Source organism: Meleagris gallopavo, chromosome 1 (genome assembly GCF_905368555.1).
Source record: "Meleagris gallopavo chromosome 1, MGAL_WU_HG_1.1, whole genome shotgun sequence".
NCBI lineage: Eukaryota > Metazoa > Chordata > Aves > Galliformes > Phasianidae > Meleagris > Meleagris gallopavo.
In genome coordinates, this window is record NC_139404.1 from 117,429,587 (window position 1) to 117,445,883 (window position 16,297).

At 37.3% G+C, this 16,297-nt stretch overlaps 1 long non-coding RNA gene across 2 annotated transcripts in view; it reads right to left on the reverse strand.

Moving 5' to 3' along the window:
- Positions 1-3,362: 3,362 nt before the first annotated feature.
- LOC146545588 (uncharacterized) overlaps positions 3,363-16,297 on the reverse strand; it is a 114,744-nt gene continuing 101,809 nt past the window's right edge. The window contains exon 5 of one of the 2 annotated variants that reach the window (XR_014881256.1): positions 3,363-3,659. This is a non-coding gene — a long non-coding RNA (uncharacterized LOC146545588). Of the gene's footprint in view, positions 3,660-6,618; positions 6,828-16,297 lie in introns of those variants that run through there. The other variant, XR_014881254.1, reaches the window with a different exon arrangement.

Sequence of the window (16,297 nt, forward strand, 5' to 3'; positions counted from 1 at the left end):
CTCCCATCTCCAGCCATGGCAACGTAGTAACTCCACTTGGCAGGCTGGAGCCTGATGAGATGGAAAAACTATCTAGAAGTGGCTGTAATCTAGATACAACTGCCGTGGCATAGATCTAGATAGGGCAGAGAGAGCCAGAAGAATACAACGTTTGGCTGCAGCTCACAGCCCACATTGTAGAATGATTTTCCCTGTTACAGTAAAAGAAGCATCACTTCCCACATGTCCTTATATGCCAGCCATGCCCAGGCCATGTTGCTTACCCAGGTAATTAACTCAGAGCACAGTTCATTAAGAAGACAGAAGGGCTTCCCTTTTCTATGGCTCAGTGCCTTTTGCTGGGTTAAAATGCCAGTTTCCTGTGTGTAAGGTGACAATTAAATGCACGTGGCGAAAGCAAGTTAAACTAGAAACAAAGAAGCTAGAAAATAGAGCTTCTGACCTGTAAGTCTGATCCAACAGCTTTTACTACTCATGCTCATATACGTGCAGTAACACAGTTCACCCTAGGGCTCAGCACAGACTCATCTTGGAATGAGCTGTGTGCACACCAAAGCAATATCATCAATTGCCAGAGCACCTGTTTGTTCCCCAGAGGTTTCAGATCCAAAAGCTGTGATCTGACAGATTTTCCATGGTGTGATTGTAGACATGTAAATTGGAGGCAGCCAATTTCATTTTGCTCACAAGCTTAAGAAATGTAAATCTGGGGCTCTGAAATATTCTAATTACTTCGCTCCCGATGGATCTTTGCGGCTTGAATAGCACTGAAATTGCATGACATTCCACCCCCAGAAAATACATAATTCATATCTGCATATTGTATCTGTACGAGCTCTGTTCAACTTCAGGGGGAGCATTAATTTCAGAACGAGGGAATCCCTCATTTCTTTAAAAGGGTAAAAATGCAAATTTCTGTGCGACTTGAATTTGCTTGTTATTCATTCACTGGGAAGCAAGGACTACACTGGTACTGTGTGCTGTACCAAGCTGGGAGTTCATGCATGCTATAGGAAATGTGTTCTGTTAACCTCATGCTGACATCTTAGGCTGATGGTGGTGAGGCCTTCATTCTGTCACCAGAAATATTGTGGTGGCACCGAAACGGGTGACTGCAGCAGGGAGCAGCTCAATGAGCATCTGCTGGGTGGGTGCTGGAGGACTAGTGGGAATGGAGAGAGCAGTGACATTTGGGCTGCTTAGTGGAAAATAAGAGGACGTTCCCATTTTCCATCATTTGATGGGTGCAGATTCAAAGGTCTCTCTAAGCTGCTTTGGTTTCACAATGATTAGCTCCCTGGTTAGAAGCAGAAATAGCTCTGGGGTCTGCGACGTACACTGCATTTTCTGGCAGGCAGAAATCAGGAGTTTTTCATAAATGTGCAAAAGGAAGCTGGGGCTTCCTAAGGAGAACCTTCTAATAGCAGGTAAGAAGTGTGCATCAAGAAGTGTGAGATCAAGACGTAACAAAAATGCATTTGTTCATATCCATGCTGTACAGCATCCCCACTTTAACTTTGTGTTTATTGTGTTCCTTTGAAATGTAGCTGCTTTGTAAGTATAATTAAGAATGGGTGCTCTGCACTTTGCAAACATGGGGATGCTGCCATGGCAACACCAGAGGAACACAGAGAAGAAGCTTTCTCTGATTAATGTAATTATATAGCAAGCATGTATAATGCCTTTAAATACAGTTTACTTTTGCATGAAGGAGGCATAAAATGAGTATTATAAGTTCTACGTGTGTTAACATTCCAGAAATAATCTTTGTACGTGTTGCAATGTCATCATTTGTAGCAGATTGCTCACATTTTAAGGACCCTACCATTGTATGGCAGTTAAGTCCGTAGTATGGGATTAGGGTTTTAAACTTCTCTCAAGCTCAAAGCAAGATTGTGCTCTACTTGGTTCGTTTCAACTACACTTCAGGATTATGTTTCAAAGTAAGATTTCCTTAATATAGTTCACTTCACTGTGTTCATTTAGAGTCTTCAGCTCCTAATACATATGACCAACCTTAAGGAAGTTTGGAGATCCAATTCAGGAAAAAGGAGAATTTCCAGGTAGGTAAAACTCCCCATATGGCTAAGTACTGGCTGTGTCAAACCTCGTGAAAATTGGTGTGCACAGGCAGCTCCTCTGAGTAACTAATTGCCACAAGCATTAATCCCAGTCCTGAATTCCTCAGACATTAACCCTGTTGTTCCCAGCCAAGTATTTGAAACATAGAGGAAACAAAGGACTGAAATATGAGAGCTGAGAGATGTTGCTCAGTAAGGCAAGGTGGTAACCAGTCTTTCAGTTCAATGTTTCTAAATGGGTCCTGTAGCCAGCTCAGTCAGAAAATTTGAGTGAATGGGTAGAAAGGGTATTCCAAGTAAAGGGAAAAAAAATATTTTTCCTTCCTGGGCATGCCTTGGATTTAAAAATATATACAACACTTGGGGACTATAGGAAGACACATCATATCTGGGAGGAAGCTGCAGGGCCAAGAATCCTTTTGTGAGATCAAGAGGCATTAAAGCCCAAGACACACAGAAACTTGACAGCTCTTGCCATAGGCCTGAATCACAGAAGGGATATGAACTCCCCTCTGAGCCCCCAAAAAATCAAGACAACTGCTATGAAACCATGTCCATGTATTACAGTATAGATTTTTAGGAAGCTGAACAGCAGTTTACAATCAGTAGGTAGTATTTTAAAAGATAAAAAGAGGGCATCCATCTAGAAATGGAAATCTTAGTATCTAGATAGCAATCTTTGCAGGACTGTGAAAGTTATGGCAGTTTTAAGGTTCAATCAATCATGAACAGTGATGCTCCCTGAATTGTGTGTTTTATTATGAGGGGCCTTTGCATTTGCAGTATCACAGTTTCCTTTGTCAACACCAGGAATTGACGAAGACTATTTTGTAGTAACTACAGGCATTCCTACTTTAGGTATTGTCATTTAAAAGCCTGTCAATACAGATTATGGCTATTACTTTATTAAACTACTTAAGAGCTGGATCCTTTGCAGGCACGAATCAAAATAAAACAGCAGAGCTGTGATAGCTCATGCTGACTGGAGATATTGTCCTGTGAGTTCTTATGCGCAAATCATTTTTTCTACTGTAGTACAGGCATGGTGCCAGATCTTGAATCTAGCTAATCTGTGTTCGGTATAGGATCAAAGGGAGGCACAAAGCACCGAGATACTTTGGGCCATGCTCTCTAGCTTGTCACTTTCTGATCCCCGCACTTCTTTCCGTGTCAGATGCTGAATTCATCTTAGAAGACAGCTCTGGGGAGTTATCTTCCAGCTATAGAGGTTTCAGTCAGCCTGAAGGAAACAGAAGGAGGACAATAAAATGGGCTGAGAATCACTTTTTATTTCATACCACAAAAATACAACGTGCTGCATGAGTCCAGACTTGTCAAATTTGACCAAAAAATAAAATAAAAGTTTTTTTTGTTGTTTATAATGGCACACACATGGATTACAAATCTCCCAGTATCTCCCCCAGCTCTTGGTCTTGTTCTTCTTTTACGTATTTGCGTAGGCTGCTGCTTCTTGTGTAAGTCCTCCCAACACCATTGCTTAACTGGAAGAACCTGGCGCTTCGTATTCAAGACTGTGGAGAGTGATTAGAGATCACTGATTTTGTCAAGACAAAGAATCTGTAAAATAAAAAAAAAAGTGTTTTGACAACTTGTTTTGCTGGAAAAATATAGGTTCTTTTTAAAGATATTCAGCATTGCAACTTTCAAAAAAAAAAAAAAAAACACCAGCAAATGTTTTCCTTTTAAACTGTGGTGAAATTCTCTTATGTTTACCTATTCTTCCTTTCTCTCAGAAGAAATAAAATAAAGGTTAGTTAAAAGGAAAATATGTGTATATATTTGCTGCCTGTAGTTCCAGTGATTTCATCAAGAAAAAAAAATAGAAAATAAATTATTAAAAATGGTTCTGACATTTTGGTCAATTTTGGCTGAAATGGAAACTTTTAAATGAAAAAACATTTGCATAACAGGGTTTCCTTTTATTAATGCTGCAATTTACATATGTATTTTCCTTTTGTCCACTTTGATGGTCAACTCCTAGTAGTCTTCTATTAAGAATGTTCCTGCATGAACAGTTCTGCCAAAAAAAGCCAAGCAATAATCAGGAAGTGGCTTCTGTGAAAGCTCAGCAGTGTTCTTAATTGCCTAGTACTAAAGCATCTAATGTCTGGGAACAGAAGGACTTTCCAAAAAATTGAACAGAAAATTGACTTGTGAGCTTGCATCTCTCATAATGACTCTGAGCCAGTCTCCTGACTAAGAGAATTTCATTGTTCCTTCCACAGAATATTGTTAAATTACAAATTAGCAAAAGTGCTAGTCTGTACTCTCTGGATGGCATATGAATATGCATTATTCATCGTATTCTCATTATTTCCATTTCCTTCATAAAACGGGAAATTGAAAGACTAAAGAATTCAGTGTGAGGTGAGCTGAAACAATTGATGTAATCAATTTGAGCCATATGTTCAGTATTATATATTTAACCCCTCCTTTCCCCTTTTTGTTCTTTTCCATTTACCTCACCATCTCTTCCACCTATGTTTACAGCCTTAAAATGCACACACACTCTCTAGAGAACAAACTGTTTTTTGCTTGGTCATGTCTAAGTGGAGTACTCGGAGCAACAGAAGACACAACACTTACTGCAGCCTCCAGTTGTTGTAGTACCATAGAAAGAAAATCTTTCTTCAAACAGAAATTTCTATCAATGTGGTTCAGCTGAAAGTAAGAGTTTAACACTTAAGAGACAAAATTATGTATCATCTTCTTTTTAAACAGTCTTAATAATACCCAGTTATAAGGTTTATATTACATTCCTCTGATTTTCAACATTTCTATAAGCATGAGTATTAATTCAGTAGGTTTCTCCTCTGATTGATCCTCCTGGTAAAGGAATTCTGCATCAGGAACATTCTGAATTTTTATTTTGAATTTCATAGTAACGAATGATGAAACAAATGTATAAAAAGTTAAGTTTTGAGAGCCATTTTTAGAGAGTCTTTCTTATCTGCTCAGAAACCACAAAAGAATGAGTGACAGAATGTGCACAAATACCTACCATTTACTTGGCAATACAAACCATGTAATTGGGATCAGGGCTATTAAAGCATATATTTGCTTTGAAGGCTATACACCCAGTCATAGTTTTTTATGACACACTATGGAAAGTGCTTGAGCTGCACAGGTCAAGGCAATGAAATAAAAGAAACTAGTGCTTTTTCCTCTTTGGATGTCCTCTTTAATCAAAGTTTGTATACTGAATTAAAAGTTGAACTCAAAACTATGCAGTATAAACTCTCTCTCTGAGAACCGCTTTTATAATTTGTTCTCTAACAACTCTGAAAATGAAGAATTCAACACATGATGGACCTCTCAGCTCTTATGTGTAAAGAGCATGTACAACTAAAGAAGACCGAATTAGACATCATGAGCTGATAACTAGCTTCCGTAGTTTGGGAATGGCTAATGAAGGCAGTCTCTGATTTGCAGATGTTTCCAAAGGAAATAGAGGTATATCATGTTTAAATTTCTGAACTTCATTGCCCTGGTGCCTTGCTCACCACATTATCCCTCCTGAGCCACCACATTCGAGAGAGACATCAGCATATTTTGGGCAGGCTGAGATGGAGAATACACATTTCAGTCTGGGATATGTCCAGGATATAATCAGATCATATGCACTGAAGCCCACAAGTATAAAAAGAAGCTGTGAGAATTTTTACCACAGGATGAGATCTTTCTGTAATAATTAAACTCTTCTTCTTCTGATTGACAATGATTGACAGCATAATATCTTACACGTTTTTCTGAGCACACTGAGAATCTTAGGCCATAGTATTGAAGACAACAGCAGCCTCACCACATGATTTAGATGGAAAAGTCAGACTTCTGATTTCCACCCTTTTTTTCTTACAGTTTTTTTTTGTATGTGTCTACTTATAAAATTTAAAATTTCAATGATATAGTCAACAAATAAAATATCTGTTCTATCAGATCTACTAGATCAGTGTGAGGCAGTATGCAAGTTAAGAAACTTTCCCTCATGTATCAATGAAGATATATTCATTTAATCTTCACGTCTTTCCAATATAGAGAAGTACATGATCACATTCTGAGGTTCCAATGCTGGTTCTGATAATCTACTTCCTGCTTGCACCTGGGCTAGAAATTATTTGCCTGGTTTTGTTAGCACAGATTTACTGGGAAAAATCACAGTATTTATAGCTATAAGGGAAGATTTTCAGCATGCTCCACTGGGCAGACTCTTCTTGAAATCCCTCTGTATCCTTTATTCTACATCTTCAGCATATCTTTAATAAGGAAATGACAGTTGTGGACAATAGCTTTCTTCCAGGAAACAAATGAACTGTTGATTAAAAGAGGTTAATGTTGGCAAGTATGTTGCTATTAGAACAGCCTGATTTATTAATCTAAAACAATGACCTCATGAACATGTTGTTGAAGAGATGAATTTATGAGAAGACTTTGATTTGCATAAATGTTATATTTTTCTGCATTATTATTATTTTGTGATTAGCCAATGTGAGCCATTTTGAAAGTACTGTTTGCCTCCGTTCACTTCAAATATTTATTTATTTTACAATCAATAGAATGAAATCTTCTAATCAGTACTTTTATAAGCAACAAGTTATCTTTAATTTTTTGTATACTTCACATTCATGATTTGGATTTTCAGTTCAGTTACATAGATGAGACTGGGGAAAGATGAGTCCCAGGAGCACATTTTTCTTGTGAATCCAGCCCTTGTTGCAGAATGGAGCTCTGTAGTAAAGAGTAGAAAATTAAAATAGTGTTAAATTGCAGAATGCCAGATGTGGAGTGATCCGCATTAGCACTGTGTGAATATTTACAATTCAGATTAACACACTTAACACTGAGCAAAAAAGCATATGCTGTGGGCACAACCTGAAAGTGTGGATAGATATGTTTAGGAGATACTCAAGCCTCTGGCAAAATACTTTTGCTTACTTTGCACAGACAAAACAAGACCAAGAAACTTCACTGGAAAAAAAAAACCTATTTGTACTGTATCTTCAGATGAACAGTGTTTTGGAAGCACTGTTCATCAAAATATAAGGGACAGCTGTCCAAAGCAAAGATAGGTTTGCATAATTGTCATTCACTGATGCTGATGTTCACAGGTCTATCCCTCTAAATCCCACACTTAGGCTTCACTTCTGTAAATCTCAAAAGCACCATTTCACCAGTTCATTTATGGTAAAAATTTGCACCTGTTTGGAACAGGTTGGGGGGGGGAGGGGCTGTTTTTGTTCATTTTGTTTATTTTTGTTTTTTGTTTTCTTTTTCTTTTTTTTCTCTCCAATTTTTCTCCAAGTACTTTCTTTTGTTTGAAATACTAAAGCTATTGTTGGAGTGGATTTGTCTAACCTCCTATCAAGTCAGTGTTTATTCACAGAACTACCTTTTGTTGGTTTGTCACAGAAAGTTACATAGCATGGTTCATGGTGGAGATTTAGCTAATGTATTTTAGTATGAAGTACTTGCTGGATTTGCAAGCAATGGAATTTCTTGTTCAATTGTGGGTTTCAAGACCTTGTTTTATTCCAAGGGGTCTTAGGCTCCTCAAAGGATAAGAAATTTGTCTCCACTTGCCTCCAGCCTACTGCCTTACCATGGAAAAAATGGGAAGGATTTAATCTCTCTCTCTTTTTTTTTTTCCAAAACATCCAAAGCTAAAATTTGCTTAGGAAATGGATTTAAGGTATGATATGGATGACAGTTCCTACAACTTAACTCGGGTGTCAGTAAACAAACCCTAATGAAGTCAGTCTATTTCCTTTGCTCAAAAAATTCCAACAGCGAATCAACAAAAGAGTCTACTTATTTCTTTAATAGAAGCTAGATTAGGCTATACTGGCAATGACATGAAGAATGTGAATTGCCTATTTTAATTTGACTCTCTTATTATTTCTGTTGAATGGCAGATGTGGGACAAATGGAAGAAGGTAGCTGCATACCAAAATAAATAAAAAATATTAGAGCAACACACTTCTCTGTAGTACCTAAGCTTTGCCCCTTTGTTCTGACAGTCAGCATTTAGCAAAACTTCGAGTGCACATATAAATGGAAATAAAATTAGGTGTTTTTTAAATAGCAATAGATTGAGACTAGAGATTTCTTTGTATGGTTTCCCTGGTTCTAACTGATACTATGCTTGCCTTAATTTAATGAGAAATTAATAATTTTCTTTTCTATTAAACCCTTAGTTTGATTCTTCTATGTGGATGTGTAATAAAGTTGGAGCCTGGCATATGAGAACCATTTAATGCATGACTGAACTGCCTTTTTTTTCAGGAAATAGCATCATAACTTACTGGACTACTAAACTGAAAGTAGTTTTGTCTTATGAATTATTTATTTCACAGTGTCAATTAAATGATTATTTGCTTATCTAAGTCTCATTTATGCTAAGAACTGGACAGATTTAAAAGGAAAATATTTCACATGTTGATAAGCTGCTACATTAAATGCAGAGGACAAGGTACAGACTGTGGGAAGAAGGAGGAGTAGAGTATTGACAACACAGTGTGTTTCAGTCCATGTAAGAGCTGCTCAGCAGTACAGCCAGCCCTTGATTCAGAGCCCTGCATGCCAAAATTAATTTTTTTTTTTCCACAAAATACTACCTGTTTTCTATGAAGAGGGGTGGAGATACTCCTGGAATCCTACCCAATGGCAGCTGTAGCTGAATGGGTGTTGATCCAAAGCCCATCCTTGCAAATATGCACACAATCTTCCTTAAAAATCAGGTTGCTGGTAAAACTCTAAGCTGCTTATGTAGCTAGTTGCCTGCATAATTATCACAGTCATCAATTCAAAAATAACAAAACAAAGTCAGACTTTGTTCTTATGTCATACCAGTTCCTCTCTCAACATAGTGACATTTCTGATCTTTTTTGGTTGAATATATACTCTAGATATATTCTGTCATGGTAGTTTATGGGACTTCATGGGACAGTAATAGAAGAGCTCAGCCTTCAATTTTTGGTCTGATTTATTTTGTCTGTATTTGGTTATAGTTAGGTTGTCTTTAAACGGATCCACATCAAGAATCCTTTGAGAGAATCATTGTCTGCTTTTAAACATCTTTATTTCTTACTATCTGAAAAATTTTAATGATTTAACTTACTTTTTCTGTCTTTGAAACAGCCAAAATAAATTTTGTATTTATACTTATCTACTTGTCTTCTGGTTGCCTTCTAACAGGTGTGGGAGCAGAGGACATCTCTCTTGCCCTACTACTAACTTCAAGGCAGGTTTTGAGAAGAGGGAAGAAGATGAAAAAAAAAAAAAGAGAGAGAGAGTGGCTTGCCATTTTGGTATTAAAATATTCAATCTTGTCAAATGTGCATGCCTGGAGCCTAAAAAATTTTCTGTGCAAAGGTTGATAAAATGAATATAAATTATCCTTACATCAAAACATCTCCTTCAATCTTTTTATTTCCCTGCTAGCACCTTTGATGTTGTCTGTAATAGTAATTTGCCTGGGGTTTTTGTTTATTTTCTAGTTTAATCAGATTCCTGTTGAGTGTGTGCTTAAAGAATATGATCATTCTGCAGCCAGTTGTATCTTGTCCAGAGCCTATTCATGCTTTTGTTACTTCAAGATTAGACTATTCAAAACTCTTCATAGGTCAACTTCCTTGATAATGTCTTCTATGAACACCTACATTAGCAAAACATGTTTGTTGAAGTGATGCACTTCTTGAAAAGTCAGTGCTGATTAACTGATGCATTTATTAAATTCAGATTGTTCCATGAATCTAAATAAATGTGAGTAACCTCAGTAGACTGTCCCAAAAACTTTGATTATTTCAATACAGAATAGAACTCTTTTTTCACTACTTCAGCAGTATTTTCTTCTCAGAACTGCGCTCTTCAGTGTGACACCACGGACTAAGTTCAGCAACAAGAAATGTGGAAGAGTTGTCCTCTAGTTGGGTAAATGTCTCCGATACCACAGAGGTAACTTTCATGAATTATATAAAAACACTACTATTAATAGTGTTTTATACTCATACTCATTCCATCTGTCGTAAGCTTGCAGGTGGCCTTTTACGCAATTATTAATATACAGTAATATCCATTCTTTCTTTTAGCATTCAGTATAATTTCCATTAACTCTTAATGCCACCAGAATAATGCAGCAAAACAGCAAATATCTTAAGATATATAAGTTGCTTTGAAAGTAATGCCTCCTATTTATTTATTTATTTCCATGGAATGACAACAGCTAAAAAGAATACAATAACACTTTTGATAGAGAAAATTCTCAGTTAAAGAACACTGTTTTCCAACATAGTCCTCACCATTAGTTACGCATTTTCACCAGGAATGAACAAAAGCCTGCATATCATGCTCATAAAATTATGTCAGTGGAGGTGACCTATTGTTTCACAGCTACTATGACAGCATTTTTGCTAGGAAAATGTTGCTGATGCCATCTATCTTTCATCAGCTCAAACAGATGGGAGATAGAAGGTATCAAATCCTGACTATACAATGGGTTTGGTAGGACAGGCCAGTCAAGACTGACAGTGTGCTCCACAGTCTTCAAACTGGTATGGATGCCTGGTGTTATCATGTTGCAAGGGAAAGGTTGTCTTCTCTGGGTGAATTCTGGAAGTTTTGTCTTTCAGCTTAGTCAGCATCATGACGTAGTCATCAGAGACGATGCTTGTCTGGGTTCTAGAAAATCCAGAAGGACCAGCCCTTTCCTATCCCCAGAGACACCACTTTACCCATGGAGAGCTGTGTCTTGAACTTTTTCTTTGGGGAATTCACATGGTGCTGCTTCATTCCCTGAGTTTTGACTTCGGCTTGCAGTGGTGACACCACATGTCATCTCCAATAATGATGCCATCCAGGAAATTGTCTCATTTGGCCTAGTATTGGTTCAGTAGGTCCTGACAAACTTCATACAGTGCTCTTTCTGTTCCTGTATGATCAATTGTGGTTCCCATCTGGCACAGATTTTGAGATATTCTTACATTATCAGCATCTTTTCCAACACATTAAGCTGATTGAGATGCTCTTCATTTTGTGGTGTGACAGTTGTTCATAGCCATCCGGAACGTGTCTTGTCTTTCATGTTGCTGTCGCCATCACTGAAATACACACTCACTACCTCCCTGTGCTCACATTCACTCTTCGGTCTTCACAAACATTCAGCAAACATTGATGTATGCCAGTGGGTACCATTTTTTATGCGTGGAGGAATTCAGTTCCACCCCTTTGCTTCATTCACAATTTCATGTCAAACACCATTGTGTCAGAGTGCCCCTCTGCTGCCATTTGTCACACAGCAACAACATGTAATGGGATGCTGGTGGAAATGTTCAACCTGTACTGCCATACCACAATCTGCCTCTGGTATCCTAGATCTTAATTAAATAGAAGTCACTTTCAGAGCAGCCTTCGTAGATTATTTTCTAGCTTAATAGCAGTATACAGATGAATATGGAAAAAACACCAACCTCAAATTCACAGATTTTTGAGCTTTGCATGCGTTTATGTGTATGAGTGTGTATGTGCTTATGAGAGATAGAGGCAGAGAAAGAAAGAAATGGAAAGGGAACAGACATTGACTCAAACTTTGTGGCTTCCAGCTCTACTGCAGACTGAAAATTGTAGTGCCATCCAGACTGAAGCCTGTTAGAAATACAAATCTACACTCTGACCTCATCAAACATTTAGTGAATTGGATGTTGTCGATGTGGTTCAACAACTCCCATAGTCTACTTTTATTTAAATTCTTCTTTTACACTTACAGGATGCTCTAACACCATCTCAGTTCAAACTAGTGACCTGCCACAGTATCTTATCTTCTACTGTTACCCTGACTCTAGTGCCATAAAGAAACCAATTCTGTTTACTGGCATACCACACAGGTAGTTCCATCTTTCATAAGCTGAAATCTGCTCTCTTCTCACTGTATGAGAATCTACAAGATGTTCTTTAAAGTTTCACCCAAGCTGACCAGCTGCACAAGTAAGTCTGTGTTGTAAAGTTAACTGATAGGAGGAACAGAACAACTCCAGAGAAGTATTTTGCAAAGAACACATAAAACTGTGCTTTGCCTGCCTTCTATCATCAGTGAGAATCTCTGTTACCGTAGACATAATAATAGGAAAGCTACCATTGCAGCAAAAATTAATAATAACATCCAAAATGCTAATTAAGTTCCTTTAAGTGTTGTACCTGAGTTGTGCAAACAGGGATAAAATAAAACTCATTTTCACCTTTAAACCCATTAGAATTTGTTTGCATGGTATTCCCAATGTATAAACTATTTTCAAGCAATGGGCTTTATGTTCATACATGAAAAATTAAAGAAGATTGAATAACTTCATCAAAACCACACAGAGTCCCCTCTACTGAATTTTCTTACTAAATGCTCAAGAGCAAAAGTCTAAGTGAAAAGCAGCAGAGATTTACAGTGTGCTTCCAGGATCAAGAGACTAGTTCAGAATGAACAATGAAGGGATCAAATTCCAATGGCGAGTGGTCACCCCTGAGCCCTTCTGGCCCCTGTTTTCCCTTACCATACGATGTAAAGGATTATTCACAAAAAAAAAAAAAAAACACCTCAGCCAATCTTAGTTCTTTGTCTGGCTTACGCAGAAAGAAGTAGCCTGCAAGGACCCCAGTCATTTGGGCCTACATCTGCTAAATCAACGCCTCCAGTTTCACTCAGAAACAGGTGGTCAGCAAAAGTCTCTGAAAAGCAACCTGTATATTCTCTCCATTATTGTGGCCAATTTACAATAAAATTATTAAAAAAAAAAAAAAGAAGCAGCTGAACTTTGCATTTTCATTTCAGATGGGACTCTCATGTGAAGTGGCGAATTAGGGTGCCAGAAATGACTATGTTGAGCAACTATTGTTGAAGATGAGAAATGGGCAAACATGGAAAATCTGCTTCTAATTGATGGTGCCAAATGGAACTAATGACAAGTGGAAGGACTGGGGACTCGAAACTAGCTCCAGACTGGGCAAATTCTTGGCCAAAGACGTTCATTATCCCATTCCCTTTTGACATGCTATTTCTACCATTACTGAGATAAATCTCAGCACAATCAATCTTGTTGTATACCTGCACAAATGCCATGGCTTAAATGATAAAATAAATAAAAATGCCAAACATAGGCTCTAAAGAATTTGTAAAATTAAGAAATCTGAACTGATATAGGGATCTTTAAATAAAAAAAATAGCCATCTTTTGACAATCCTGATTCTTATTTCCTAAGTGAAGAAAAAAAGATCTCAAATGTATTTTGGATATGTTTGGAAACAAAGAGACTCCGGAATATTTTCAAAGAATGGGTTTCATCTGGGATATAGGCTTAATTAGGGAAAGAAGGAAAAGGGAAGATTATCTCTTCCATGCATCAGTAAAACAGGATAACAGTCAACACAACTTTAAAATAGCCTGTACCAAGGTTTTTACTAACTCTTCTTCTTCTCTTCTTCTTCTTCTACTCTAACAGGAGACTATCTAAAGTTATCAGCTTCTTGCTAGGCAGTCAAGATGCTTAATTTAATCTTATTCAATAAACAAAGCATGATGCCTTTTTCCTTGTCTAAGAAAATCAGCAAAAAAACTATCATCAAAGCAATCTAGATTCCCAAGAATCAATTAATGTCATCTGCATATGCATCTTGCCATTCATCAAACAACTGAATAGAATTGGTTCTGGAAGAAAAAATAAAAAATGATATTACTAAGAAATGTGGCTGCAGAAACAAGAGAAACCATGTCATGAACCTTCCTTAAACTCCCATAAAACTTCCTATCCCATTGGAAGTGTTTCCTGTCGATAATACCAGCCTCCTGGAGAACCTGGCAATCAGTGGTGGCAGCTAGAACTTGATGTGTACACTGCATCAAAAGCCCGATGGAAAACAATTAAAAGTATTATGTCCAGTTTCTTAAATCTTGCCAATTTCCTCAAAAAGTCTGGCTCACAGTGAGGGTCTGGCTGACAGCTGAGCTTACAAGTCAAAAGTCTTCCTGGACTTTCTGGACCTAGGCAGGGAGCACATTACAGATTAATGGAGAGAAACTTGCTCTTCTCTAGCAAGATCTTTGGGATTTATGTAGAGTATAAAATTCTCTCATGTTTGTTAGAAATTTGGTAGGTTTATGTTTGCTGGCTGTAGATTAAGATTCCCTAAATGTATCTGGAACCTAAAACATTTACTTCTCCAACATATTTACTGTGTTTATTGAGATTTTGGAAACATACTTTTTTTTTTTTTTTTTAGATTTTAAAGTAGTGTATTGTATTTTCAATTAGTGTAGGCACAAATTCACGATTGGTAGGATGGAGTTCACAACTGGCATTTCCTACAAAACATTTACTTGGGAACCAATTGCCATACCTTGAATGTATTTTTTACTTGGGTTGGCATATACGCTACCTATATAGATGCTAAGAATAAACAAAGCCAAGAAGAGTCAGCTATTGATCTATATCACTTGGGGGGAAAATGTGATTGAACAAAGGAGTCTATAAAAAGGCCAGCACATTGACCAAGGAAAGATTTTAAATTATCTAAGTAATGACTAAATGAACACCAATAAGGAATATTAAGGTGAGGGGACTCTTCATGAGTCCGCTATTTTGAGATGCCAACGCTACAAGGGTACATGCATTACCCACATTAGAAATAAAGTTAGTGAAATCATATAAAAATGAATTAGTGTAATAAGTAACTAAAAGATAAGTTCACATAATGTATTTAAGTAAAAATGAGCAGCTGTAAACAAAGCAGATGATTGAGTTAATGGGGAAGGTTACAGAGTTATTGATCTTGAGTTAAGGCTGCTATAACACCCTTAATTCTTTCTGATGACTTATACTGGATAATTCAGAAAGCAAGTAAGCTAGGAAGCACTTTCAGCTCTGCAGAACACAGAATATGATGATATCAAACCATGCCTGCACTGTGAGATAGAGATGAGTTCTGCTTCTGCATATGATGTCTCCAACGTTGAACGTGCTTCTCTAATCATTCTCTATTATCATTCCATAATAAATAAATAAAATGAGATATTCTAATTTTTTTTTCCTCAAACAAGTTTTGGAACTGCAGACATTTCAAAAGAGATAGAAAAAACAGTGAGATCTACTCTTATTCTAGAGTATTAGTATTCAGCAGAGATGAGTCTGCACCAAATGCAGCATTAGTTTTGAGGAAACAGAAAACAATTTAAGAGAGATATTCATGGTGATGTAAACGGGAAGTCAAGTTGACTTTAATAAACTTCCTAGAAAACCTGTTTTTTAAGGACTAGATGCCTAAATACATAGAGAATAGTTGTCAAGGCACAGGGGAAAGACAATGCTTGAAGGTTACAGAAACCTTTAACACACCAAGACATCTTCAGTACCAAAATACACTGAAACCATTTCTATGCTAACATACAGAAAAGCACTGCATGGTTCTTCTTGATCGAATATCAACATTGTACATAAAATTAAAGCACTCCATAGCTCCAGGACCAGTCCAGGTTTCATTTTTTCAGAAATCTTAGTGCAAAGAAACTGACCTGGGATGCAGAGGGTCAGAGAGTTGGCCCATTCCTAAGTCTGCGCCCTCTTAGTTGCCTGTACAGAGCAGCAATATGCACTGCTATCTGTCCCATGTGTTATTTGAAGAGCATCTTTACTAAGGAGATGGGAAGGATGGGTTTGCTAGCTTGCAAAAGCTGTGCAAAAGGACAGTATCATATCTGGAGCTGAATATGGCAACTTGTGTTGACTGCAACAGCTATATTATAATAGCTATGTTGTAATACAGAAGAAGCCTGATTCCTCTGTGTGCTTCAGTACCAACAGTAAAATAATACTTTCTGTGATGATTATTTTAGAACATTAACTATATGCAGCATAGCTCATTCTTCAGACCTTACCTGTCGACAAAGGGCAGATATATCATAGAAGCTCTCCTGACTAGTCATTCATTTCCCACGTTTGCAGCAATACAGCTACCTGTGACTCAGAGCTTTGTGCTAAAATGGCATGCATCTAGAGTCTGGCACCTCAGAAAAAGAACTATTTTTAATTAATTTCTTCAGGTTTTGTTTCCATAAACCCTGTGATCAACAATCACTGCAAGCCCATGCTGCTTTCTGGGCAGTACTGAAAAACAGAGTTCCAAGGGAAATAGGTCATCACAAGGAAGTCATCACTGTTGTTTACGTT